The 27,340-nt window shown below is 40.2% G+C and overlaps 1 long non-coding RNA gene across 1 annotated transcript; it reads right to left on the bottom strand.

Moving 5' to 3' along the window:
* Positions 1 to 383: 383 nt before the first annotated feature.
* On the bottom strand, positions 384 to 26,700 carry LOC144588248 (uncharacterized). The gene is made up of 2 exons (XR_013543701.1): positions 15,566 to 26,700; positions 384 to 4,771 (listed from the first exon to the last, which is right to left on the bottom strand). It is a non-coding gene; the product is annotated as an uncharacterized LOC144588248 (long non-coding RNA).
* Positions 26,701 to 27,340: the final 640 nt, after the last annotated feature.

Here is a 27,340-nt window from a genome sequence, read left to right as displayed (position 1 = left end):
AAACTAAGCTGACTTAATTGGTACAGAGATTAATGTGAGATAAGAAAGGCTTGGAAACGAAGCTCTGAACTTTGGAGGAAAACAAAAGATACTTCAAAACTAAGAGGTTTTTAACAGAAGCCTGGAACTGAACAACAGTGGGTTGGAGGAATATTTGAGCTAACATATTTTTTTAAAAAATTGAATACATATGATGCTGCCTGTAGTTGTTATATGAACCATTTTTTCAGATCATTGAATGCAGAGACATAAAGTGACAGGAAAGAACTTGGCAGAGATTCAGATTTAGTGATCACTCATTTAGACTAATGCATTTAGAAACTGGGCAAGAATCTGGACCAGAAAGTTTAAATGCAACTCTAAGTATGGTGAATGAGGATGTGATGGGGAAGCTAAGAAGGACTGCAGTGACTTTGCAAGGGCTTAAGGATTATATGAATAAAAACTTTGCAAGAACTGATAGTTAAAGGAGATGAATTTAAAAATCTAGGCAACACAGCAATTGGCAAAAGACTGTGCTGCAAAGCTATACTGGCATGAAGCAAAATTTACAGAAATTCAGAAACAACTTATTGTAATATAGGATAAAGGGAAGAGACCCAATTTAAGCATCAGAGGAATTCCAGAATAAATGGAATTAAAAGAAAAAAATATTTATCTGAAAATATTCTATAATGGGTTAAAATGGATTTGTCAAAAGAAGACACAGCCAGAATTCATCATGTAGGTCCTAAAAAGAATAGAACATTCCCAAGAGAGATTATTATTAGATTTCACAGTTAATATAAAAAGAGAGAGCTTCTGACAAGTGAAGTTTGAGTACAAAGGCAATTTGATTTAAATATTTTTAGATCTCTGCTTCTAAATAATTAAATGGCACAAGGGGAGCACTTTGTGTATGTGTATATTAAATTATCTATGTGTTAGTTTTGTTTTGTATGTGTTTGTGTGTTTTATATTTTTTAAAAAATAAAGAAATTAATTAAAAACAATTTAATTATGATGTTCTATGAAAACAGTAACTTCCATAATGGTAAAAAATCAGATTAAATATAGCTGGGGATATCCAGTTTTCTTGAGAGCGCTCTACAGAGAAAAATATAATCAGCTAGGGTCTCTTGAAAATAGTCTGCAGCATCTACATGAGATGAATATCATAAATGAGAAGCAATGGAATCTGGAAATAAAGATAAAAGTAGAGAAAGTTCAAGATTCTACTCCAAGCCCAAGGTAAATGGAATTAGAAGTATTTGGTAGGTTACTAGTGGATGGGAATGATATCTCAGCTGAATGAGCTGTAACTGAACAATGAGTCAAGAATAAGAAGAAAGGAGAAGGACAGGAATAAGGATAGGATTAGGATAGAAATAAGAAAAAATTGATAAGAAAGAATGGACTAATTGATTTTTATTAGAATATGATTCTCCAAATGAAAATCAAGGAAGTTTAAATAAGGAGATATTTAAACATTTAGCAAATTTAAGAAATGTTTTTTTTTTAATAATGTTGGGAGATTTTAGTTACATTATGAATGAGATAAATCCCACAAAAATGTAAAAGGTATAATAATATGATTTTGAGTAAAATGATCATCAAAACAGATTTCAAATATATATGGAGGGAAATGAAAGGAGAAGAAACTTAGTTTACATTTTATTCCCCAGTATACAAAAGTAATTGTAGAATATATTATATATTTGTTTCGTTTACTACTCAGAGTGGAGGAGACACACAAAAATACAATTAAGTTAAGGATAATGCTATTTTAAATATATTTTTAAAAACTAATTATAAAGCAGCAAAGAGATGGAGAATGGATTCAACTATATTAAGACATAAAATATAATTGATAAAATTGGGAACTGACAGAGGCATATGAGGTTAGCAACAGAGGAGAAAATAAAGAAAGTGTCATATAATAAAGATAATAATGAGAGGGAAAAGTATTAAGGAAGTGTATAATTTTAAAAGGCAGAAAGAAGAACACATGAAAAAGTTGGAAGAGCAGAGAAAAAAGTTAGAGAAGAAATTTATTGTGGATAGAGGCTAAAACCTTAGCAGAAATACAAGCTAGAAGGAAAGAGCTAGAGGGTATTGAAACTGAAAGAGTTCAAAGAAACTTAATGTATATTATGAATTTAGTAATAAAACTAAAATGATACTAACTAAAGCTAATAATGTGATAAGTGTAATTAATGATGAGAAGGGGGAAATGTGCAGATTAATATAAAAATTAAATATTTTTAGAAAGTTCTTTTATAAATTATACACAAGTGAGAAAATATCTGAGGATAAAATAAAATTGATATAGAGACAAATATAGGGAATAAATTTTCAGCTATGGATAGAGAAAGAATGGAACAATCAATTCAAAGAATCAAAGAATAGTGGAGTTGGAAGGGGCCTATAAGGCCATCAACCAACCTCCTGCTCAATGCAGGAATACAAATCAAAGGATATCTGCCAAGTGGTTGTCTATGTTTCTCTTGAATGCTTCCAGTGTTGAAGCACTCACCACCTCTGAAGATAATTGATTCCACTGCTGTACTGCTCTAACAGTTAGGAGGTTTTCCCTGATATTCAGTTGAAATCTGGCTTCCTCTAACTTGAACCCACTGTTGCGTGTCCTGCACTCTGGGATGACTGAGAATGGATCCTATCTCTCCTCTATATGGCAGCCTTTTGAGTATATGAAAAGTGTTATCATATCACCCCTTTGCCTTCTTTTCTCAAGGCTAAGCCTACCGAGTTCTTTCAGTCTTTCCCAATAGTAGTCAATTGTGTATCCACCTGACACTGGATCTATCCAGTCCACACTTAATTACCTTGCTAACTAGGATATCATGGGACAGTTTGTCAAAAGCTCTGCTAAAGTCAAGATATACTATGTCTATAGCATTCCCTCTGTCTATCAGGGAGATTACCTGGACAAAAAATAAGAACAGATTAGTCTGGCAAGATTTCTTCTTGACAAGTCTGTTTTTGCTTCTAATCGTTACTGCATTGTTTTCTAGGTGCTTGCACAATCACTGTTTTATAATTTGTTCCAAAAAATTTCCTGGGATTGATGTCAGGCTGACTGGCCTGTAGTTCCCAGGTTCCTCTCTTTTGCCCTTTTTAAAGACAGGGACCACATTAGCCATCCTTCAATCATCTGACACCGCATCCATTTCCCATGATTTCATAAAAACAACAACAACAACAACAACAACAACAACAACAACAACAACAACAACAACAACAACAACAACAACAACAACAACAACAACAACAACAACAACAACAACAACAACAACAACAACAACAACAACAACACAGCAGTTCTGAGAGTACTTCTGCCAATTCCTTCAGTACTCTCAGATGCAATTCATCTGGCCTGGAGATTTATCCTTGTTCAAGGTGGTAAGATGTTCCTTGACTATTTGTTTATTAATCTCTAGCTGTAATCCTGAAAGCGATGACAAATCTTGACAGCATCTTAAAAAGCAGAGACATCACCTTGCCAACAAAAGTCCGAATAGTCAAAGCTATGGTTTTTCCTGTCGTGATGTATGGAAGTGAGAGCTGGACCATAAAGAAAGCAGACCACCGAAGAATTGATGCCCTTGAATTGTGGTGCTGGAGGAGGCTCTTGAGAATCCCCTGGACTGCAAGGAGAAGAAACCTATCCATTCTAAAGGAAATCAACCCTGACTGCTCACTGGAAGGACAGATCCTGAAGCTGAGGCTCCAGTACTTTGGCCATCTCATGAGAAGAGAAGACTCCTTGGAAAAAACCTTGATGTTAGGAAAGTGTGACGGCAAGAGGAGAAGGGGACGACCGAGGATGAGATGGCTGGACAGTGTCTGCGAAGCAACTAACATGAATTTGACACAACTCCAGGAGGCAGTGGAAGACAGGACGGCCTGGCGTGCTCTGGTCCATGGGGTCACGAAGAGTCGGACACGACTAAACGATTAAACAACAGTAATCCTGTCCCCTTCACTTGCACTTCACATTTCTCTGGGAGTACATAGTCTGTCCTATGGGAAAAGTCTGAGCTAAAATCGGAATTGAGCACCTCTGCCTTTTCTTTGTCGTCTGTTATATTTTTTCCATCTCCACTGAGTAGCTGTGCTATTATTTCTTTTCTTTGTCTTTTGCTTCACACATACCTGAAGAATGCTTTTTCTAAAATTGCTTTTAGTGTCTCTAACCTCAGCTCATTCTCAGCTTTTACTCTCCTAATGCCAGCCCTTCAGTTCCTTGATACTTGTCTGTACTCTTCCTTGATGCTCTGACCTTCTTTCCACTTCCTACATATACATGTCTTTTTGTTTTGTTTTGTTTTCAGGTCCTCCCTGAGCTTTTTGTGAAGCTGTGCTGGCAATTTTTTACTGCCTCTCGCCCTTTTTTTTTTCTTGTTGGAACTGTTTGTAGTTGTCATTGATTTCTTTTTTTAGAAACTCCTACCCTTCTTGGATCCCTTTTCTTGTTAGACAAGTAGCAAGGAAATGCTGGGATGGCATTAGGAGAGCAAAAGCTGAGAATGAACTGAGGTTAGTCCTTCTGTCACATCCCTTATCTGAAATACCTGGCAAGTCCATGGATCTTCCCCGCATATTTCAGTCTCAATTCCACACAGTAGGGCGTCTCCTACTACAATGTCTCTTCTCTTCTTTTTTGTAGGGTGCAGGTTCAGTGACTGTATTTTGCTGTGCTTCAGCCTTTATAATGTCCTCATGTGGGGGTCTCCTCAGCATGTTGTCTGGCAAGCTACTCTTCAAGAATCTGAAAGCATAAGTAATTTCAGAAGAAGTGACAGAAGTTATTTTAAAATTAAAAATAGATAAAATTCCAGGATGAGATGGATTAGGTTCAGAACACTATAAAACATTTAGAAAGTTTTTAATACCAAGACTTAAGATATTGTTTAATAAGATTTTAGAAGAAGAAACCTATCTGGAGTTGGCCCGGGAGATGGGCCTCCCCCTAGTTTTTCACCGGACCAATTTGCGGCATTTTTAAAATCTAAAGTGGAGGCCATCCGCCGGGAGCTCTCTCCCTTTTTGAATACAGTGAATCGAGCTGAGATGTCCAGCGCTCCGTCTTGCCCGGTTATTTTCGATTCTTTTCAGCCAGTAACGCCTGATTCTGTGACCAGAGTGCCTGACTGCTGTCGGGCCACCACCTCCTCCTTGGACCCTTGCCCGGCCTGGCTAATCAAAGTAGCCAGGCCGAAAACAACTGAATGGGCCACAGCAATAATAAATGGGTCTTTCCTTGAGGGCAGATTCCCATCTGCCCTCAAGGAGACACTCATTAGGCCCATACGAAAAAAACCTAGTTTGGCGGCGGATGAAATTGGCAATTACAGGCCCGTCGCCAATATTTCTTTCATGAGCAAAGTGGTGGAGAGGGTGGTGGCAGACCAGCTTCAGGCACTCCTGGATGAAACAGATGCACTGGATCTGTTCCAGTCAGGCTTCAGGCCACGCCACGGGACAGAGACGGCATTGGTTGCCCTGTATGATGACCTGCTGAGGGAGGCCGACAGGGGCAAAACGTCTCTGTTGGTCCTCCTCGATATTTCGGCAGCCTTTGATACCGTCAACCACGGTATCCTCCTGGGGAGGCTCTCCAAGCTGGGAATCGGTGGCCTGGCGTTAGCCTGGCTCCGCTCCTTCTTGGAGGACTGCCCCCAGAGAGTTCAGCTTGGGGAGAATGTCTCGGCCCCGTGGAGCTCCAACTGTGGGGTTCCATAGGGATTGATTATGCTATTTAACATCTATATGAGGCCGCTAGCGGGGGTCATCAGGGGGTGTGGAGCGATGTGTCACCAGTATGCTGATGACACTCAGCTCTACATCTCCTTTTTACCAACTGCAGGTGATGCCGTCCTGACCCTCCAGCGCTGCCTGGAGACTATACTGGAATGGATGCAGGAAAACGGCCTGCGGCTGAACCCGGACAAGACGGAAGTCCTGAGGGTGGGGCCCCCCGTAGTTGGTGGCCTGGTTGGCCCTCTTTCCTTTGGGGGGGCGACCTTGGCCCCGGCGAGCAGGGTCCGCAGCTTGGACATACACTTGGACCCGACGCTCACCATGGAAACACAGGTGACGTCAGTTGTCCGCTCTGCCTACTTCCACCTCTGGCGGATTGCCCGGCTGCGGCCCTACCTCGACACGGGGGCCCTCACTACCTTAGTACACGCACTCGTAATCTCAAGATTAGATCACTGCAACGCGCTCTACGTGGGGCTACCTTTGAGGCTGATACGGAAACTTCAGATGGTGCAGAATGCAGCAGCCAGACTCCTCACCGGAGGGAGAAAATATCATCATATCTCTCCCATCCTGGCTAGACTGCACTGGCTGCCCATTTGTTTCCGTATCGACTTCAAAGTCTTAATGCTCACTTATAAGGCCCTAAACAGTTTGGGACCTCGATACTTGGCGGAACGCCTTCACTTACCAAGCTCTACCCGAACCACCCGCGCGAGCCAGGAGGTGAGGCTGAGGAGCCTGACGCCGAGGGAGGCCCGGAGGGAGAAGACAAGAAACCGGGCCTTCTCGGCGGTGGCTCCTCTCCTTTGGAACAATCTCCCTCCTGAGATTCGCGCGGCCCCTTCGCTGGGTACATTCAAAACTCAATTAAAAACATGGCTTTATGTCAAGGCCTTCCCTCCTGCCAGCATCTAATCTAATTTAAATTATTTCTTTCTTCCTTTTCTATTTATTATTTATGATTTATTATGTTTTGTCAATCGATATTTTGGATTTATGTTATTATAATTGTATACTTTTCTGTGTTAGCTGCTCAGAGTGGTACTGACTTACCAGATGAGCGGGATATAAATCAAATAAATAAATAAATAAATAAAATTATTAATTATACTAATCACAAAGCATAATATAGATTATTCAGATTTAGGGGCTTATAGATCTAGTTCTTTAATAAATCAGTATGCTAAAATATTTATTGCAATATTAGCAAAAAGAATGAATGAATTTATATCTAAGTGTATTTTAGAGTAGACCATCGGTGTAGATGGGTGGGGTATAAATCTAATAAAATTAATAAAAATAAATAAATTAAAAAGATTGGTGTGGATTTATAGGAGGGAGACAAATGGCTGATCTAACCAGAGAGTAATGAATGTGGTATATACAATAACCGAACATAAAAGAAAAGTGGGGACAATAACATTTTTAAAGCATGTGACTGTGTGGAATAGCGAACATTAAGACTATTCGTAGAAAAAATGGGGTTGCATTATTTAACACCACAATAAGATAATTATAATCAGAAGAATATGCATCCATTCTAGTAAATGATGGTATAGGAAAAAAAAATGTCTCTAGACAAGGTTGCCCCCATTCCCTGATATTATTTGTTTTAGTAATTGAGTTATGAGTGAATACCATTAGGGATGACAACACAATAAAGGGTATTGGCTGTCGCAAACACGGGTTCGAAAACACACGTGTTTGTTTGGACAGAGAGCAATCAGGAGTTTGCACATGCTAAAATGGGCTGAAGAGTCCAAATTCAGCTAGCCATGATACAACACTCCTTCTCGCAGGTCTGCCCACATAAGAACACCCTGGTACTCTGAGATATTATTGTGAAAAGGTCAAGTGGGCTTTGTAGTCCTTAGACTTAACTTGCACCACTGACAGGACTCTAAGTAAGCTAGGCCGAGGCAGCACTCTCAGATGACCCTATGACAAGTGTACTGTTCAGGAAACCAAATGAGTTTTATAATCTTTATTTTATTAAAGAAAAAGCATGTTACTAGGTATTCGAAGCCAAATTAAACCATAAACAAATAAACTAGCATTGTGCTGTTTAGTTACACAGATGTAGTGAGGCAAAGAAACATGAAAAATATAAAAGAGTTCAAAAACCTTATAAAAACACAAAAAGACATTAAAAAGAATCAAAACAGTTCCAGTCTAGGAAATCATTAGTAAAAACAAAATAATCCAAGTAGGTTATAAAGAGGCTATAGTCCTCAGTGATCCTATAGAATAAAAACCCCTAAACAAAAGTAAAAATCCCTTATATGTCCCATAGTCCTTAGAAAAGAAAAATCCAGTAAATATACCATAGTCCTTACAAAATTACAAGAGCATAGTCCATATGGAGTATTCCAAGAAAAGAAGTCCATAAAGAATATACCATAGAACAGTCCATAGAAAATAGTCCATGCACAGTCCTTAGGAAAAATCCCATAAGTCCAAAAGTAATCCAGCAAAGCATAGGAACCAGTCCATGTAGGTAGGCCACCAGCCTGTCTCGAAAGACATTAGGGTGAGTCCCAAATGGCTGAAGAGTAGGTCACGAATCACTGAAAGGTCGGTCTTGGAAAGACCTAGTCCATAGAGAAAAGGTTCCTTTTTCAAGAGTAACTGGCAAGGGCTTAATGCACCTTCCCACGATGTCATCCAATCAGAGTTCGTTACTAGGCAAACAGTCCTGTTGCACCACATGACTTCTTTCTCATACGCACCAGATGTTATTTGGGTTATGGTGGTTTCTCAAAGAGTCACAACAATTCCCATCTATCTAATCACACAGAGTCCTTTCTCAGGCTTTCAGAATAACATTCTCTCGCTCGCCTGGAAAACAACTTGTCAGCATAGCAAAGATACTTTATACAAAGAAACAAGATGGAACCTCTCTGGCTTATTTCTTAATTACAAAACCCATATGCCTTTAAAAGATTTTAACTCAAAAACCCATCTCATCACAAGCCTCCGGAAGATTAACAAAATTCTCAAACAATTTAAGTTTTAATTTTGATAACTGAATAAGATGAGATGCCATAATTAAGCAGTAACAAAATAGAGAAAGATATTAACATGAGCGTAAAGTAATACATTTCAAATATGATTCTAAAATAGCAAAACAATTGATACATGAGAACTATTATAATTACAGTATTTACCATACATGAGAGAAATTTGCGTTAGACACTTCTACTAGTCTGAAAAACAGAAGAACAAACATGTTAGTATACTTAATCAAATACATCACTCTGCATATGCTCAGATAATACTCTAGTCATCAAACAGTAAAATAATGAAACCAGGGTTAACATCATAATAACTTGACAACCCAATATACTGATATGAAGTAATAATGGATAAAACACTCTATGTATGCTCAGGAACATTGTCATACAGAATACCAAGAAAATTAAACATCAGAGCTTTATCAATTCTAGCCATTTTCTCCCCTTGCATCTGCACTAAACATTCGAGATAACCAGTGAGCAATTAAGGCCCCCTTTCCAGGTAGATGTTCAATATCAATATCATATTTTTGCAATCTGAAATACCACTGCGTTAATCTTGGGCTTCGATGTCTCTGCTTCTCTAAGAATGTCAAAGCATTTTGGTCTGCTTGAATTGGATCAGGGCTGTAAATTACAAGGTTGCCTACATAGCCAATCACATAATATAAATCACCAAACAATTCATCAACCAATTTCTGAAAAGTAACATAGGTATTTTTCATTCCAGGTGCTAGTTTTCTGAGTTGGTAAATTCCCTGAGGGCAAGTAAATGATGTATAAGGGCGATGTTCCTCTTTAATTAAAATCTGATAAAGCCCTCCTTTTATTCCAATCACAGAAATGTATTCAGTGTTTGCAACAATTTCTACCAATGTCTCAACATTGACTGTAATAAAATGTTTCACCACATTAGTTTCTCCCGGTGAATTCGAGAAGACGTTTTGGTGATTAGCTAACACAGGCTCCAATATCTGTCCTGGGCTAAATTGATCAATGCCTTCACCCCTGGATACCTGTATTGCTGAATTAGCTGTGCTATCAGGTTTGGTCACAAGAGGCCGCTGTTGCATCCAAGTTCCCTCGGGAGTACTCTGCATAGCCTCAGAAACAGTATCAGCATTCTCACCACTTCCTTGGAAAATAGGCTGTTGAAAATAAGAATGGTCCCAAACCTCTGCCTTTCTTTTTAAAGATCTTTCTGGGAAGATTAACTGTGGTACTGGGCCAAAGTTTCCAGATATGATTTCAGTCTCTGGAGAAACATCAGTACTTTGTAATCCCAAAAAGTTAGCGCTTCCCCCTACATTGGCTGTGTTAGAAACAGTCCCACAATCTGACAGGTTCAAATGCAGCTTTCTATCTTTAATCAAGTTTACAGGATCAGTTCCATATTCACTTGTACTATTGAAACAATGTGAAAGTCCATGTTGCAAAACCGCTCCACTATCAACTACTAAGGCACTTGGCGATGACTCTGAGAAAACCTTCACTCCTCCAGCCTTCTCAGCTGACTGTTCCGTTACCCTGAATAGGCCACCCCCTTGGTAACACTCGTTACTCCCTAACTGCCATGAAGTACACGGGGTCCCTGCCAAACTTCCAGTGTCTGATTTCGCTGTTCCCTCTGGGCTAAGAGAAGGGGGGTTGTTTGAAATCTGACATGCATCAAAATCTGCTGACACAAGTCCTAGCGAAGAATTAAGCTGAGTCTCTATTACATCTAAGCTGATGTGAGGGCTCTCAGTCCCAGCAATTTCTTTATTGCTTTGGAAAATCCCTTGCTCTCCTCCTTCTGGCAAACCCATAGTCTCATCCCGAATTATTTCAGAACTTCTCACCTGTCCTGTGCTCTGGAAAAGAGCTGAGGTTGGTGCTGAGCTGAATCCCAATGCACCGAAATTCTCTGGAGCACTGCAGTTTTCCCTTGCGTCGTCCGATGTTAATTCCCTCAAGGAGACAGCTTCTCGGCAAACTTTCTCCTGCATTCCTTTCTCTGCGCGCGGCTCCAGGGCCTGTGAATCCTCTGTTTGGACGGGCGATGAATCGCTGTCTTCTCTGGAATGCTCATTAGAATTCCACTGGGCCTCGTTAACTCTTTCCACACCAGCATCTTGCATCTCAGGATCGCTCCCAATTGTTTGGAGCGTCTCGTTGCAGTAATCCCCAAAGGAACCCTGCTGAGCTTGGAAAAACTTTTGCATCAAGCCAGGTTCTGTGCTTAAAAAACGTTTTAGAAGTATGTTTTCATGGTACAGATTTTCTATAAGGGAATCTCTTTCCCTAATTTTCTGCTTGGCTTGCTCGAAAAATCCCGAAGCCACTTCCAAGATTCTGTCCACAGTTGCCGACTGCTTTTGCTCCCCCATCTTCTGCTGGCAATCTAGCCTTGGCTAGGTCAGCAATAAAAACCAACAAAACTCTCATAAAAGAAAGAAAAATTTAAAAATCAGCCAGGTAGGGGCGGAACCACCATAAAATGGTACCTCCCATCCCCAGCCCAGCCCAGAAGGACCCCATGTTTGATGGTGTTGAAAGCCGCTGAGAGGTCCAGGAGAATCAAAAGGGATGCATACCCCCTGTCTCTCTCCCAGGAAAGGTTGTCAAACAGGGTGACCAAGGTAGTTTCCATCCCATAACTCAGCCTGAAACCCAATTGAAATTGATCTAGATAATCCATTTCATCCAGGAGAGCCTGGAGCTGCTCTGCCACCACATGTTTCAACACCTTGCCCATAAAAGGGAGGTTAGCCACTGGTCAATAGTTGATCACTAGACCTGGGTCCAGATCAGGCTTTTTTAGGAGTGGGCGAATCACTGCCTCCTTTAATGGGGTGGGGACCACTCCCTCTCTTAACAAGGAGTGTGAATCCCCCTGGCAGACTCCTTTATTAGCCATGATGGGCAAGGGTCGAGTTGCGTAGTGGTGGTGCAAACTGATCCAAGCACCCTGTCCACATCCTTGGGTCATAACAAATGAAACTCATTCAATAAATTATGACATTAGTCCGGAGCACTGGACAGAGCCATAGGCTCTGCATCAACAGTGGAGTCCAACTCTTTGTGAATATGAGCAATTTCCCCCTCAAAGTGTGTAACAAATTGGTTACAGCGAGCCACTGAGTGTTCCAGGACCTCCACTGGACCATTAGGCTTAAGAAGGACCATTCAACATAGCTCTCCTGGATGACACTCTGAGGAAGCAATATGACTGGAGAAATGCTGATGTTCCGCCAGCCATATCGCCACAGAGTATGGGCTCTAAGCTGTGTTTGGTCATAGTCACAGCAATATTTCCTCCATCTGTGCTCAAGCCGTCTCCCCAACTGCTTGATAGCCAGAAGCTGCTCTGTGTACCATGGAGCCATATAGTCTCTGTGGGCTGGGAGAGGGTGCCTAGGTGCGATCGTGTCAACTTTCCGGGCCATCGCCTTGTACCACAAAGTGACCTGGGCTTCGAGAGGAACCCCGACCATATCAGCTAGAAACTCTCCTAGAACATTCAGGAATCCTTCAGGATCCATAAGTCTCTGGGGGTGGATCATTTTAATTGATCCCCCATCCCCTGCAAAGGTAGTAGCAGCTGAGAGTCTAAACTTTACCAGGAAATGTTCCAACCATGACAAAAGGGTCAAACATAAACCCAACACATCTGGACCACCATCCCCCTGTTCCATTGGGAATATTAGGTCAAGCATATGGCCTTTCTCATGAGTCAGGCCTATGATAATCCAGGATGATCCATGGAATTTTTGGAATAACTTTTCATGCCTCAATTAGGACATTCTGATTTCAAATCTCTTAATGCTCAGACTAGCCAATCTTAAAGAAGATTTTAATCTACAGTTATTTCAATGTGAGAGTTGATACAGCAGCCTACTATTATCATTTGTAAATGTAGCGCTTCTTATGGGTAACCATGCTCTTTAAGGTTCATTATGGCTTCTTTTTTTTTCTTGCACTTGATAATTATAAGAAAGTAGCACATAGATTGGCTATATATCCCTTTTTACAGCAAACAGAAACAACAACAAAGTCTATACTTGATTTCTGGTAAAGATGATTCTTTTATAATTTGCAGCTTCAGAACAATGCTAGACTTTGAAACACAAATATATCCTTAAGAAGTTGTCATCCATAAATAACTTTCAGCATTATATCAGGACTTAACTGTGCACATTTGCCAGGCACCATTCTATTGCAATGTTGAGGCAACACTAAGAAAGCTTAGTAGAGGAAAGACACAGAGAGGAACTAGAAATATGCTGGCAATAGTTTCATTTTTAAGGAGTGTAGCAGAAAGTGAGAGGGGAAAATATTCCATTGATCCAATTAGATTCAAAGACAATGCTTGCAGAGGCAGATCTAAGGAAGGGTGAGGATGTGATGTGGCATTCTCAGTATTGGCCTCCTCTCTTTGTGAATTTTATTCTCTCTAGTGTGTTCTGTACAACATGACTGCAGAAAAACCACAGATGGGCAGCAATCATAGATACTAACATGAGCGATCAATCAGGATCAGAAGTGTGGCCAAGATGAGGAAGGGTCAACAAAAACACAGCAGGGCCTCAGTGCTTGCACAATATTAGCTAAGCAGGCAGGCAACATCACGGTTTCAGATGGCATTGAAACATGCAGTGAAATTGTGCTGTGCAGAACAAAGCCAGGGATGTAGTTCAGGATTAAAGAGGCCAAGATAACTAATCTGTCCCTTGGGAATTGCAATCAATGTTAGTCCTCTGGTTTAAATAGAAGTCCTGTTTGGTAGGATATACCTGTGGTTTACCTGGCACAAATGGAAGCATGTATATTGGACATTTGAAATATTATTGATTCTGAGCTGAGAGGAAATGATAGAAATGGCTGCAGACTTTGTAATATCAGTTTCTTTTTAGCTGACAGTGTAACCAAGAGTTTAAATTGTACCCCAAGAAATCTCTGATTCAAAGTTCAGTCCAGCCATGAAAACCTAGATGGACCTAGGCAAGCCTCTAATTGTAACAGCAATTGTAATGATGGGAATGAAACCCAAAACATATTTGCTAAACATGATAAAGTTAACCTCTAAACAAGAGACTAAAATGTGTTTATACATATTAGGAGCAACCAGAATTCAAGTGGCAAAACAATGGAAAGACAAGGAGGAACCTTTGGTGAAGGACTGTTTAATAAAATTACAGGAATTAATATTAATGGATAAATTTAAAGACTCATTGGAAGGAAAAAGTAGAATGGAGCACGAATCTCAGTGGGGGAAAGTAAATAGTTATCTTAAAAAGAAATGGAAGAAAGATTCCAAACTTGTACCAAGTGACTCAGGCATAAATTTAGATGCAGAACTGCTCTCAGCATTGGTAGAGGTAAAAACAAGGTAAAGTAGATTGTTAACATAGATATAAAATAAGAAGGAAGAAAGGTATTATTAAGATTGTGAAGAAAAATGTCTGGTGGAAAATAAAGAAGGAAAGATGTTAAAGACTTACTATTTTGCATACGAGATAATAGAAAGTTATCTTGGTTATGTGCTTACATTGTGATAATTATATACTTACTTTGATAGTTCTTTTTAAATGGCAATAAAGTTTAAAAATTAAAAATTAATAATCATGACAGCAATTAGAAAATGGTAACAATTATATATTAATATTAAACCTACTGTTTGTGTCTTCAAGTGCCCTCAGTGTAAAACCATCTTAAAAATTAAGGCTTGTAGCCTGTTTTATGCAAACACATGGAGAGACAGTCTGTTCTGACAACAGTCTTGTTGTACCACTACTTGCACAAAAGGAAAGCCAGCAACCCTTTGTGCAAATGATATGTCTTTTTTGAAGCAACAGTATACTCTGTGGCTTGTACAACTGCAAGCTAGAAATCATCAGGACCTCTGGAGAGGTTACACTACATGAAGAGGAACAAGATACTAGCTTAAATATAACATTGCAAATGAATTATAAACCCATGCACTGTAAAAATGCTACATCGTTTCACCAATGAATAAGCAACTGATACACTTGTTACAATTAACAGTAGTTAAATACTTTATTGACATTGGTGTTAATCACTAACCCAGTTAAGTCTGTCATGAGATTGAAGGAGAATGGGACTTGTAATCAGAGATTGAAGGAACGTGGGAATTGTAGTCAATGGGAAAGAGAGAAATTTGAGATAAACCACCTGCATCTTCATGAGAATTAGGGGTGGAATGGACAGTTATGCCTCTTTGAGTTGATTGGTTTAAGATCAATAAGAAGGAGGTCCGCAGAATGTAGAAAATGGACAATGGGTAATGTGGGAGAGATTCTGTTCTATTTGAGATCCATGATGGATTGATGGTTTGAGTATGTGGCTTGGAGGAGAAAGAGAATGTAAGTAAGGGAAAGAAGGAGGTGGGGCTAGCCCACCTTAGCCCAGTTTAGTGTTTGTTATTCTTAAGGGGAATTAGTTGTTGTATTTAACTGTGTATTTTGAAGATGTTCTTTATGCTATGCTTGAGCAAAAACAGTTTCTGTGAAACTATATATTTTCTTAATAAAAAATTAATTATACAAATCTTCACCAAAGATTGCCTCTTGGATCAGCAGGGTTTGGCTAATTCCAGAGGAGTGCTAACAACCATTGACTAGCTATCAGAGAAGTCCTAATTAACTGAGCTATTGTGAGTTATAAGAAACTACAAAGACCATGTGTCTGTACTTGCAAAGTACTGAGTAAAAGTAAAATGTACTTTTAAGGTCAGGCTTATTCTAGGCACAAAGGCTATGCACTGCTGGAGGTTAAGGACTTACCCCGGAATACAGGTGGTAGATTTGTGGCTGAGGAATTCCCTGACCAAAGGATCCATGCTCCTTAGGGAGATTCGGTCCTGACATGGTGGAAGCGGTGGTATACGGCAGCCAAAGCTGGTCAAGAGACTTTCCTAAAGAAACAGTTTTACATGTTCAAAAGGCCATAGAATAAAGCAGCTTTCCCCTAAGTTGTGATTTTGCTAAGGCTGTTTCTTCTTCTGATTCTGACTCTTCTAATTCAGAACTTTCTCTTTTTTTCCCTCTTCTCTGGCTGTTTCTCTTTCTTCTCCTTCTTTTCTGATTCTTTCCCTTTTTTCTCAAAAATTTCATCTGCTTTCTTTGGGGTATTTATAAAGTATTTTTGGGTCTGGAATTGGAAAGCAAGCCCTCCTGGAGTTAGCCACCTATATATTATCACATTTTGTCTGAGATCATTTGCCAGATGTTCATTTTTTTCTGTTTTGCCATATTTTCCACATAACGTGCTTCAAGATCTTAAATTCTTTTTCTTTTATCTCCAAGTTCTTTCCTTGAGTAGATTTCATAATTGCATTTCTAAAGGTGGTTGTTAAAATTTTAACATGTATCACTCTGGATAAATTGTGCCTCTTTGTGTAAGCTGAGGAAACTCTCCATGCTTTGTCTATATTTTGTCTCATTTCCACTGTTGTAGTTCTAGAACTGGTATGAGTGCTTCCAATACACAGTTATTATGTCTTCTTCTTTCTGTTCATGTATATTCTGGAGTCTAAGTAAATATGTTGCTTTATCCATTTCCATATTCAATAGTATGTCCTCATCCTGTTTTCTCTGTGTCTTCTCTTGTACAATTCTCTTTTAATTCTTTAGCTAGTTATTCTAACTTATCCTCTGTTTTTTGACAGTTTGCGATACCTTTGTGACTTTTCTTTTCCACCTGTGTTTTTTCCACCTATTGTTTTGACTCTATCATCTGGTTCCCAAGTTCTTTAATTTGTCAAGAAAGTTGCATGAAAATTTCCTGCAATTACTTGTGTATTAGAGCTTCAAGGCTTTGTTGGAGGTTTTTCTGCCAATCTCTCAAAGATTCTTGACTCATTAATTTGGCCAAAGATGTATTGGTTGCAGGAGATCCTTTGGGTGTTTTACCTAGTACTTTCACAGTAATTTTGTCTCAATATCTGTATATTTTATTAAAATAGGAATGGAAATTCAGTTAATAGTCTTTGTATGTTTTCTTCTTTCTTCAGTATACTCTTGAAAATCCAGTAGATGTCAATGTTATTCTGTTTTTCTTTTCTTTTTTCTATATCCCATGTTTACATTCCTTTCTTCCTCACTTTCTGTTATCTCTTCCTTCCCTTTGATTCGTACAACTCCGACAGTCAAAGTAAAATAGTCCACAAATTACCCATACTTAATGAGTTAGTCACATTTCCAGAGCCTCATCTCAGCAATGCCTGTTATCAATAGTTTTTCTGTCCTATTTCTCCTTCAGCAATAATTCACAAATATGCCTTTTTATTCCAGCCTTGAATAATCTCCCCTTTTTCTGTCAGCTCTGATTATAGTTCAACATAGTCCTTCACTCTCACACAAGGTAGGATAGAGGTGGGGGATGTGGGGTAGAAGTGGTGGGAGGATACATAGAATTAAAAAAAAGGAAACTTCTCACCTTGAAACCTTTCTCCAAAGATGTTATAGAGATAGCAAGAGTGCTATGTCTTTATAGATTATTCTAAGAAATCACCTCCCTTCCCCTTTTGTAGCTAGGGAAACAGAGGGCCTGCTTCAAGCTGTTTCATTTATTTTCATCCAATATTCATGTGCCCCTCCCCTCCTACCTTTCTTTGCTTTCGGGTTGTTTTTAACTTCAGAACTTCCATAAATCCAGTAACTGTTTTAGCTTACTGTTTCTGGTCCTCTTTTGTCAATTTTGATTGAAGTATATTTTCAGGTTTCTTTCATCCTCGCTCACATTCTGCCTTGGGGTGTTCCAGGCTTTCTGCCAAGATGGCCCTTTCCCAGTTGATGTTTGCAATGTTTGCTTCTGAGCTGGATATCTTGGTTCTCACTGATCATCCAGACTCAAATTGCTGCCACCGATTGCTCAATGTCTTCCTTTCCTGAAAGACATCTTCACTTCCCTCTTGGGGTCTTTCCAGCTGGGTAGCGATTGGTATGTCCCAGGAGCAAGACCCGGGTATGTCTGATCTTCACCTTGAAGATGCCCCGGCCTCAGGATAGCCCATGCTAATGGGTCCCCTATGCCTGCAGAGGTTAAGAGTTGTAGTAATTCTAAACCTCACCAGCTAGTATCTGACCACAACAACAGGACTACAGAGAATTCCTCTACAAATGTCTCACCACCATCATGCCCAGGTCAGAAAGCCACATCAAGAATGTGTCCTGCAAAATGAGTGGAGTCAAATACCAGTTGGGAGGACCCATGATTGTCATGGAAGACATGAAGCTCTGAGCTGCTCCTGATAAACTGGTTTCTGCATGGATGTTAAAGTCCCCCAATATAACAAACTGAATACTTCCCCTGGTCTGGTCATGAGCCTTCTACAAGTTCCAGCAATGCTGAAGAGCCTTTACAAAACTCCTCACAAGTCATTTCTGATGTAGCTAACAGTAAAAGGGGTGAGATCTCTAGTGATAATGGTGGAGTGCTTAATCATTTCCCCTCCAAAAGAAAAAAGAAACAATGTTTTTCTCCACACACTCCGCAGTTCCTTAAAGGGGGAACCCAAGGCATTATCTGGACACTGCTGAGCAGTGAAATTTTTTTGCTGGGAATGGAGGAGGAGAAATAATATTTAAAAGTATGTCAGGGCAGAAGTTACCTCCTAGCAATGTGGTAGAAACAAGGCTTACAGATTTTGATCAGCTGGGCTTTCCAGTTTCCTACACATTTAGCAGCAATTGTCAATGTGTGGTTGGAAAAAAAATTATCAAAGACAATGTTCTCTTCACTATCCAAGTGGATGCAACAGATTAGATGAGGAAACCTTTATGATTATCCCAGGCCAGTATAAATGAGACCAGTAAAAATATTTACACTGGCTACTTGGCACATCACTTACAAAGCCCTTCATGACGTGGGATCATGTTACCTGTCAGAGTGTCTTTTCCCAAAAGTTGAAGGAGAACAGGAAATCATGCACTAGAAGTACAGCTTTCTTTGCAGTGGCAGCAACACTTTGGAACCAACTCCCAGTAGAGTTGTGCGTGGCTCCCTCTCTCCCTCCCCACCTTTAAACGGCTTTTGAAAACACTGTGTCATAGAGAGGCCTCTCTTTTTTTGCAACCCTACCTGACATGTTCTTCCTGCTTGTTTTGTCTGTTTGTATGTCTCATGCTCTGCATTTTATTTTGCAATTCATGCCTCTTGGAGTTTTTGTGACTTTGTCCATTTGTTTTATTTAATATATGAAAACAGTGTTTTTATCTGGTTGTAAACCAACCAGAATAGTGTGTTGCCCTAATGGGGTGACAAACAGACAGAAACATTAAAAAAAGAATTTGCAATTAGAAAGGGAAAGGGAAATATAATTTATGATGCCAAAACTGGAAGAGAAAAAGAAACACACAGCAAATTCAGTCATGACATGATGCAGACATGCTAATTGTGACGAGCAAATGCTCTTGATGACATTATGCACTAATAGTTTTTTTTGTTTTTCAAGAGCTATAATTATGCAATAACTAAAATATATTCATATTGCATAAGAGCAGTATATGTTCATTAAAGCATCTTGCTTTTTTTCCTCCCATGTTGTGTGTGTTTGTGGAAATGCAAAGGTAACTATGGGAACCATCCTTGTATAATATGAATGGTGGTATGAAGCTGTGAGAGCTTGCAAAAACTCAGCTACTGTTGTAACATAAATCATAACAAATTATATTCCATAATCCTGAATTCCAAATATTTGAAATTAAGTTGACATTGCCCCATTGATATCATATCCCAGATGACATTCTGGCTGTGCTTTAAATCTAAATAAGGTGACTTTTTTTGAGCTGTGGATCAGAATGTAAATGGTAGGAAAGAAATCTTTGTCTTATTATAAAAGTCTTGCCTAATTTAGCTGCCCTAAACATTTGCACAGTATTGGAAGAGCAACATAACAATTTTTTCAAGTTGAATAACAACAAAAAGCTGTGTTGTTTTGAAAATTTGGGCTGAGCTTTGATTTTTGTTTCCCAAATAAAACCAGCCTTCTTGGAAGTTGTGGCTTACCCCCTTGGGAAAACATGCATATACACAGCCTGTGCAAATGAGTTTTCTCTGAGATGGTAACTAGCAGCATCAGGTGGTGTGGAATTTATTGTGAAAAAAGCCCATCACAAATGTTCCTATTTTAATTCATGTTGTCCCCCCATTGTCATAAGTGCTGTCTGTGTGCTCTTTGAGTAGCCAGGAAGCAGTTATTCACAGTTGCAGTGTGCAAAGCTTTATTTTACTATTTCATATAGATGGGCTTTGGGGATTTTTGGAGGTGTGTGTTAGGGCAAGGTGGGTGATTTCTCTCTCTGTGATCTGTAGGTTATTTTACCCTCCCTCCCTTTCCCCAGCCTCAGTGGCTCACCTTTCCTTATTTTTTTTAAATTCCTTTTCAAAGTTTCTGTTACTTAGTGCATTTGAAGGGATGGGGGGTGGCGTCAAGAGTAGAGACTGTATTGGGACTGTGTTGTTTTTGGGATATTTTTTCCTACACACACCTGCATCCTGTTTCTCTTCATTTTAAAAAAATAATTATTTTTTCCTCTCCAAAAGTTATTTTTTAACTTGACTCCAGTTCCCTCTCCCTTCTCCTAGTTTTTCCACTAATTGTCCTGCTTCTCCACTCTAAAGATCCCCACTTCTTTTAAAAATATAATTTTATCTTCCCTCCTCTTTATTTGTTCATGCAAGTGTGCCTGTGGTTTAGGGTTAGGAGTTGTGAGAGCACCTGCAAATGAGGGGCAGTCGGGTCGGCAGATGAGGTGACAAGCACCCCGGGGTCACCGATTGACATCCCAGGATTGCATGAGGGGGTGGGAAGGGGAGAGCTTTATTAGGCCATCCCACCTTGCATTGGGCCTCTTGCGGGCATGGCAAACCACCTGCCTGCTTTCAGAGTCCAGTGCAAGACTAGCTAGTCACTTTGGTGCTGGATAGGAATTTTGACTCATAACTTCTGATTGGCTTATTGAACAAAAGGTGTGTTAGCAATTTTTTGCCTATCCCACACAGATTACCCATGGGGACAGGATAGGACAGATTGGGAGTAGTGTTGCTTTTATAGATAGGTCATACTGGTGGGTAGTGTGGAGGGGGAACAAAGTAGTGGTGAATTCCAAGAGTCAATCGGGGGTGTTACTGCAACTGACATCTCGGCATCATGGATTCCAAAATGCAGTTTCCATGATGGGGGGTGAACAGGTGGCCACCTATGGCCAGAGGCCCCCAATAGTCAAGGCCTGGGTGACTGGGGACTGGAAGGATCATATGAGTGTTAGCTAGCTGAGAATGGACAGTCAACATGACAGCACAGACCTGGGACCTGGGATTCTCCTGATGGAGCAGGGGTAAGAAAATGCCCCTCTGCGGGATTTTGACAGTTAATGACTTAATTGTGGCCCTAGTTAAACCCACCACTTTCATCTCCTCTCCTTAAATCTGGGTTGGACAGGCAACTCCTACAGTCATGAAGTATATTTGCAATACATAGTTATATCACTTTTATACCAATTTAACCTCCATGGTCTCATCCTACAGAATCCTGAAATTTACAGTTTGGTTTCGTACTTAAAATTCTTGGCTAGGCCAAGACTTGGCTAGTCTTCAACATTAAACTGATGTAATCCTTGTTTTTTCTCTCTCTTTTGGATCTGTAACAATTAACACTGGTATGAAATGGATATAACTATGTGGCACAGATAAAATCTTTCTATTTTTTTTATATGAGAATTGGTAATCTAGGCCAGCTAATACTATTAGATAGGCATCAAACAGCATGGATATTATTCTCATTCAGTCTTTCTCTCTTGTAACTTTCATATCTCCACATATCAGCCAGAATTAATTCTCATTCTCATTCTTGTCCACAGTCTTTTGCTTTCTCTTTACACATATACCTGGGGTTAGGAAGCAGCAAAATTCATGGCCAGCTGGGTTACACAGAAGAGGGACCTCTGAGATTCCAGCAGGCTGAGAATGAAAGCTTGCATTAACTCATTTTAGCCCCATTGAAAACCAGCTGCACATATTTGGATGTGTCTTAAGGCTCCCTGCTGTCAGGAGATATCTACTGGTGAGAAGCCTGGTGTCTGCTTAATGACTCAAGGTGGTACTGTAGGCTATATATTTTAATTAAAAGATAATTAATCTCTTTTTAAAAAGAACTAACTGAAAGATGTATCTTCAGAGTACCCTGAGGAGCTACTTGAAATTGTAGGTGTCTTGGAGCTATAACACACCCATACACATTTTTATATTATTGTAGATAGCTAATGCATGACAAGTATATTGGACTTTTGGAAATTATGTGCTTAAAACTGATATATAATTGCTCAGTATTCATGAACAGTCCTGGAATGGTTTGGACTTATATTTATGTATATATAAGTCCAAACCATTGTATATGTACACACACACACACACACACACTGTTATACACATACTGTTCCTTTAGGCTGTAATCCTATATATGATTATCTGGGAGTAAGCCTGAACACAGTGGGACTTACATCTGTGTAGACATGTATAAGATTGGGTTGGTAGTCTAATCAATTATGATATGAACTGTCAAGCTTATTCCCCAGCAAGCCTTTATGAAAAGCTGACAGAGAACATATTAATATATTATCGGGAATTAGTAGCTGCCACCACCTACTCCTTTTTCATCCATCCGTGAAGGAAACCCTATTTACTGAACAGATGGATATCTGTTGTAGAGTCTTTCCCCTTCCCTGGCTTTGGGAAATCTATTAGCATTAAACAACAACAACAACAACAACAACAACAACAAAGAAACAAACAAAATCAAAATAATGCCAAGCTTAAGGGCATTCTTTCCCCATCCTTAACTGGGGATCTCTGTGGTACAAAGCATTCCTAGATATTTGTGCTGTGGTAAATAAAAAGGAACTGAAGTACATCTGCCATCGTGCACAAGACAGGCAAAATGAAGATTGTGGATGGGATTTAAAGAGAAATTAAACTTTCTTAAGGTGTGTTGACTGGTCAGTTCTATGCTACCACTGTAGGAAGAAGATTTTTCAAAGAGGACCTTAGAGGGTATATATATCCCATCTTTCTCCTTAAAAATCCCATGGGATTGGAAAAGATATGGGGAATTTAAAGTTTGCAAAGAAAAAAACTTCACAGAATTCTTCAAACATTCCAAAATGCTTGTGCTCTGGTGAATAAAAAGGAACTGAAGTATGTCTGTCATAATGCACTGGACATGAACAATGAAGAATGTGGATAGGGTTTTATACCAATCAAAAACCCCTTTCTAGGGTTTTTTGGAGGGACTATTTCAGAGAGTTGGGCATATTGTGGCTAAGTAATTTTATTAGATAGGCCAACATTGTGAAACAGGCTACAAGGTGCCTCATTCTTTTTGAAAATCCTCCTCCTCTAGCTGAAACAAATAAAGGAGTAATATCAACACTTTATTCATTCCTGATTGAGGTAGATCTAGGATAATTAAAGGGGTTCTGGGAGATATTGGAATATGATTGGAATCTTAAAATCAATGAAGAGAAATGGTCAGGAATATTTACAAAATTCTCATATAAAAGCATCTCTATTACAGCCAGGGAGATTGCATTGAAAATACTCCAAAAATGGTATTTGACTCCAAGATCCAGGTCTATAGAGCCTGTGTCCTGCGTACACTCCTGTACTGCAGTGAGTCCTCGACCTTTTGTGAATGGCAGGAGAGGAAGTTGAACATGTTCCATATGCATTGTCTCTGACATATTTTTGGTATCACCTGGCAGGACAAAGTTCCAAATAGAGTAGTCCTAAGAATGAGCTGGAAGTTTAGCATATATACATTACTGAAATAGTGACATCTATTTTGACCTGGGCATGTTGGTCGGATTCCAAAATATCTCCTGTATGGAGAATTAGTGCAGGGAAAGTGCCCCAGAGGGAGACCACAGCTGAGATACAAGGATATCTGCAAGCAGGATCTGAAGGCCTTAGGAATGAACCTCAACAGATGAGAAACTTTGACATCTGAGCATTCAGCCCGGAGGCAGGTGGTACATCATGGCCCAATTTGAAGAGAGCCTTGTTCAGCAGGCCATGGCAAAGAGGCAGTCCCAAAAGCAGCAAAATCAGGGAGCTGGAGAGGGGACAGATTATATTTGTTTTCAGTGTGGAAGGGATTGTCACTCTCATATTGGCCTTTATATTGGCCTTCTCATATCTAGCCACACTAGACACTGTTCCAAGACGTCTATTCAGAGCATGTTACCATAGTCTCTCGATACTGAAGAATGTCTACATCCCCGTTATTTGACCGCACTTTGGATCTCACACATTAACCCTGCAATTTCACTAATTTATTGGAGAGGCTCTAAGTGTAAGGGATTCTTTCAACATCTTTGGTGGTGTTGCAAAAAGGTAGACCAATTTTGGGAAGTAGTCTTTAATGAAATAAATAAAATTACAAATCAGTTGATTATTAAAGCTCCAGAAATAGCACTTCTTTCGCTTTTTCTGCCTTTCATGGATTGCTGCCTTGTTGTGGCGAAGAGGCTTGAGTAATTCAGAGAAGCTATGGGCTATGCTGTGCAGGGTCACCCCAAATGGACAGGTCATAGTGGAGAGTTTGAACTAAACACGATCCATCTGGAGCAGGAATTGGCAAGCCACTCAAGTATCTTTTCCAAGAAAATTCCATGGACAGAAACAAAAGGCTAAAATATATGACACTTTATAAAGATATGAAGATGAGCCCCACAGATCGGAAGGCATCCAACATGCTACTGAGGAAGAGCAGAGGACAAGGACAAGTAGCTCAAGAGCTAATGAAGTGGTTGGTCCAAAGCCGAAAGGACACTCAGCTGTGGACACACCTGGAAGTGAAAGGAAAGTCCAATGCTGCAAAACAAAATACTGCATAGGAACCTGGAATGTAAGATCTATGAATTTTGGTAAGCTGGATATGATCAAACAGGAGATGGCAAGAATAAACATTGACATCCTGGGCATCAGTGAACTAGAATGGGAATGGGCGAATTCAATTCAGATGATTATCATATCTACTATTGTGGGCGAGAATCCCGTAGAAGGAATAGAGTAGCCCTGATATTCAACAAAAGAGTGGGAAAAGCTGTACTAGGATACAATCTCAAAAATGATAGAATTATTTTAATACGAATCCAAGGCACACCTTTCAACATCACAGTAATCCATGTTTATGCAACAGCCACCCATGCTGAAGAGGCTGAAAATGACCAATTCTATGAAGACTTACAACACCTTCTGGAACTGATACCAAAGAAAGATGTTCTTCTCATTATTGGGGACTGGAATGCTAAAGAAAAGAGTCAAGAGATAAAAGGAACAACAGGAAAGTTTGTTCTTGGAGTTCAAAATGAAGCAGGGCAAATGCTAATAGACTTTTGTCAGGAGAACAAGCTGGTAATCACAAACACTCTTTTCCAACAACACAAGAAGCGACTCAACACATGGACATCACTAGATGGGCAATACCGAAATCAGATTCTCTGCAGCCAAAGATGGAGAAGCTCTATACAGTCAGCAAAAACAAGACCTGGAGCTGATTGTGGCTCTGATCATCAGCTTCTTATATCTTCTTATATCTTATAAGTTTTATGCAATTGTGCCTGTTTGGGAGGAAAAATGCATTTCCCCTCCCAAACAAACATATTTAAGGGGGGAGGTATCTGGTGTTCACCCTTATTATGTTAAATAGTCATGCATTATTCATATTGAATGCTAATGTTTTTGAGAGGCGGAGCCAAGAGAGGTAAAAAGGGCAAAGTCTGAGACTGAAGAGTCAGTCTGAGTCAGATTCAGAGTGAGAGTTGAGAGTGGAGTGAGAGAGTGATATTTGGGAGATCTGAGGTGTGATTAGTCAGAAGAGCGTATAGTAACTGTAAGATCAAATAGAAGATTGTTACTGTTAATTTAGAAACCAGAAGAAGATACATATTATTATCAAAACATCTGTAATTAATAAACCTGTTTTATTTAAAAGACAGTGATGAATGGACCTTCATCTTTCTTTAGAAAAGTATGTTGATTTAGTGATGAACTGATGGCACCGTGTGAAGAGGAGTTTGGTTTGCCTTCAAGTGCTCAGTGGTTGGAAAATGACCAGGGCTAGCTAGAGGCAAACACCACAGTCTGTATAGTCAAAGCTATGGTTTTTCTGGTAATGATGTAAAGAAGTGAGAGCTGGACCATAAAGAAGGCTGAGCACCGAAGAATTGATATATTTGAATTGTAGTGCTGGATGAGACTCCTGAGAGTCCCCTGGACTGCAAGGAGAACAAACCTATCAATTCTGAAGGAAATGAACCCTGAGTGCTCACTGGAAGGACAGATCCTGAAGCTGAGGCTCCAATACTTTGGCCATCTCATGAGAAGACTCCCTGGAAAAGACCCTGATGATGGGAAAGTGTAAAGGCAAGAGGAGAAGGGGACGACAGAGGATGAGATGGTTGGACAGTGTCACCGAAGCAACCAACATGAATTTGACCTGAATCCGGGAGGCAGTGGAAGACAGGAGGGCCTGGCGTGCTCTGGTCCATGGGGTCACAAAGAGTCAGACACGATTTAACGACTAAACAACAAACAGCTCTTTTTCTGGAGGAAAATGTATCCATTACAAAAAAAAACTTAATAGGCCATCTTTTGACTGCAGCAAGACAGACCATAGCGAAAGGGTGGAAAAACATGCAGGGAGTATCAATTAGAGATGGGGATAATTCACCATTCTGGCAAATCGTCCTGGTTCATGATCCATCAAAGTTGACGACTCAAAAAGGTCCCCCCATGAACCGAGGAAGCACAAATTTATTTGAGGCTGTCTTAAAAACAAAGCTGTCTCACCAGCCCTGCAGCTTGCCCCCTGCCCCTTTTGCCTCCCTACCTTGATGGCTTCTACTGCACCACCATCGCTGCCTCACCGCTGCTGCTGCCACTGGACCTCCACCATCTTCAGGCCACCGCCACTGGACCACTGCCGCCAGGCTGTCACCACCACAGTCTCCATCTGGCCTCTGCTGCCACAGCCTGCAGAAAAGGATGCAGGCTGCCTTTTGCAAAGACGGTGGCTGCAGCTTCATTTAGAGTAGGGAAGTTGCAGCCTCCATCTTTGCAAAGAGCAAACTGGATTCCCTTGAGGCAGGCTAAGGGAATCCAGGTTGCCCTTTGCAAAGATGGAGGCTGCAGCTTCCCTACCCTAAATGAAGCCGCAGCTGCCATCTTTGCAATGGGCAGCCAGTGTCCCTTTCGGCAGGCCATGGCTGTGGAGGCCAACTGGAGACTGTGACGGTGCTGGAAATGGATGATGGCAGTGCTGGGCAGTGGCAGATTGTGGCACAGCTAAGGGAGGGAGGGAGAGGAAGGAGGTGGGCTATAGGCTATGGGGGTGGCTGGTTGGGGGGCTGCCTGCCTGCCTATCGGCCTGCTGATCAGCTGATCAACAGGCCCATAGGCAGAAAGGGAAGGCCATAATAGGGCAATATTAATCCCTTCATATTTGTTGGAGTCTCTGGAACTGACGAATATGAAAGGATGATTATTTAATGAATCAG

Source organism: Pogona vitticeps, chromosome 3 (assembly GCF_051106095.1).
Source record: "Pogona vitticeps strain Pit_001003342236 chromosome 3, PviZW2.1, whole genome shotgun sequence".
Taxonomy (NCBI): domain Eukaryota; kingdom Metazoa; phylum Chordata; class Lepidosauria; order Squamata; family Agamidae; genus Pogona; species Pogona vitticeps.
Note: the sequence above shows the minus strand (reverse complement) of the source record. Positions and strands in the feature narration are given on the sequence as shown.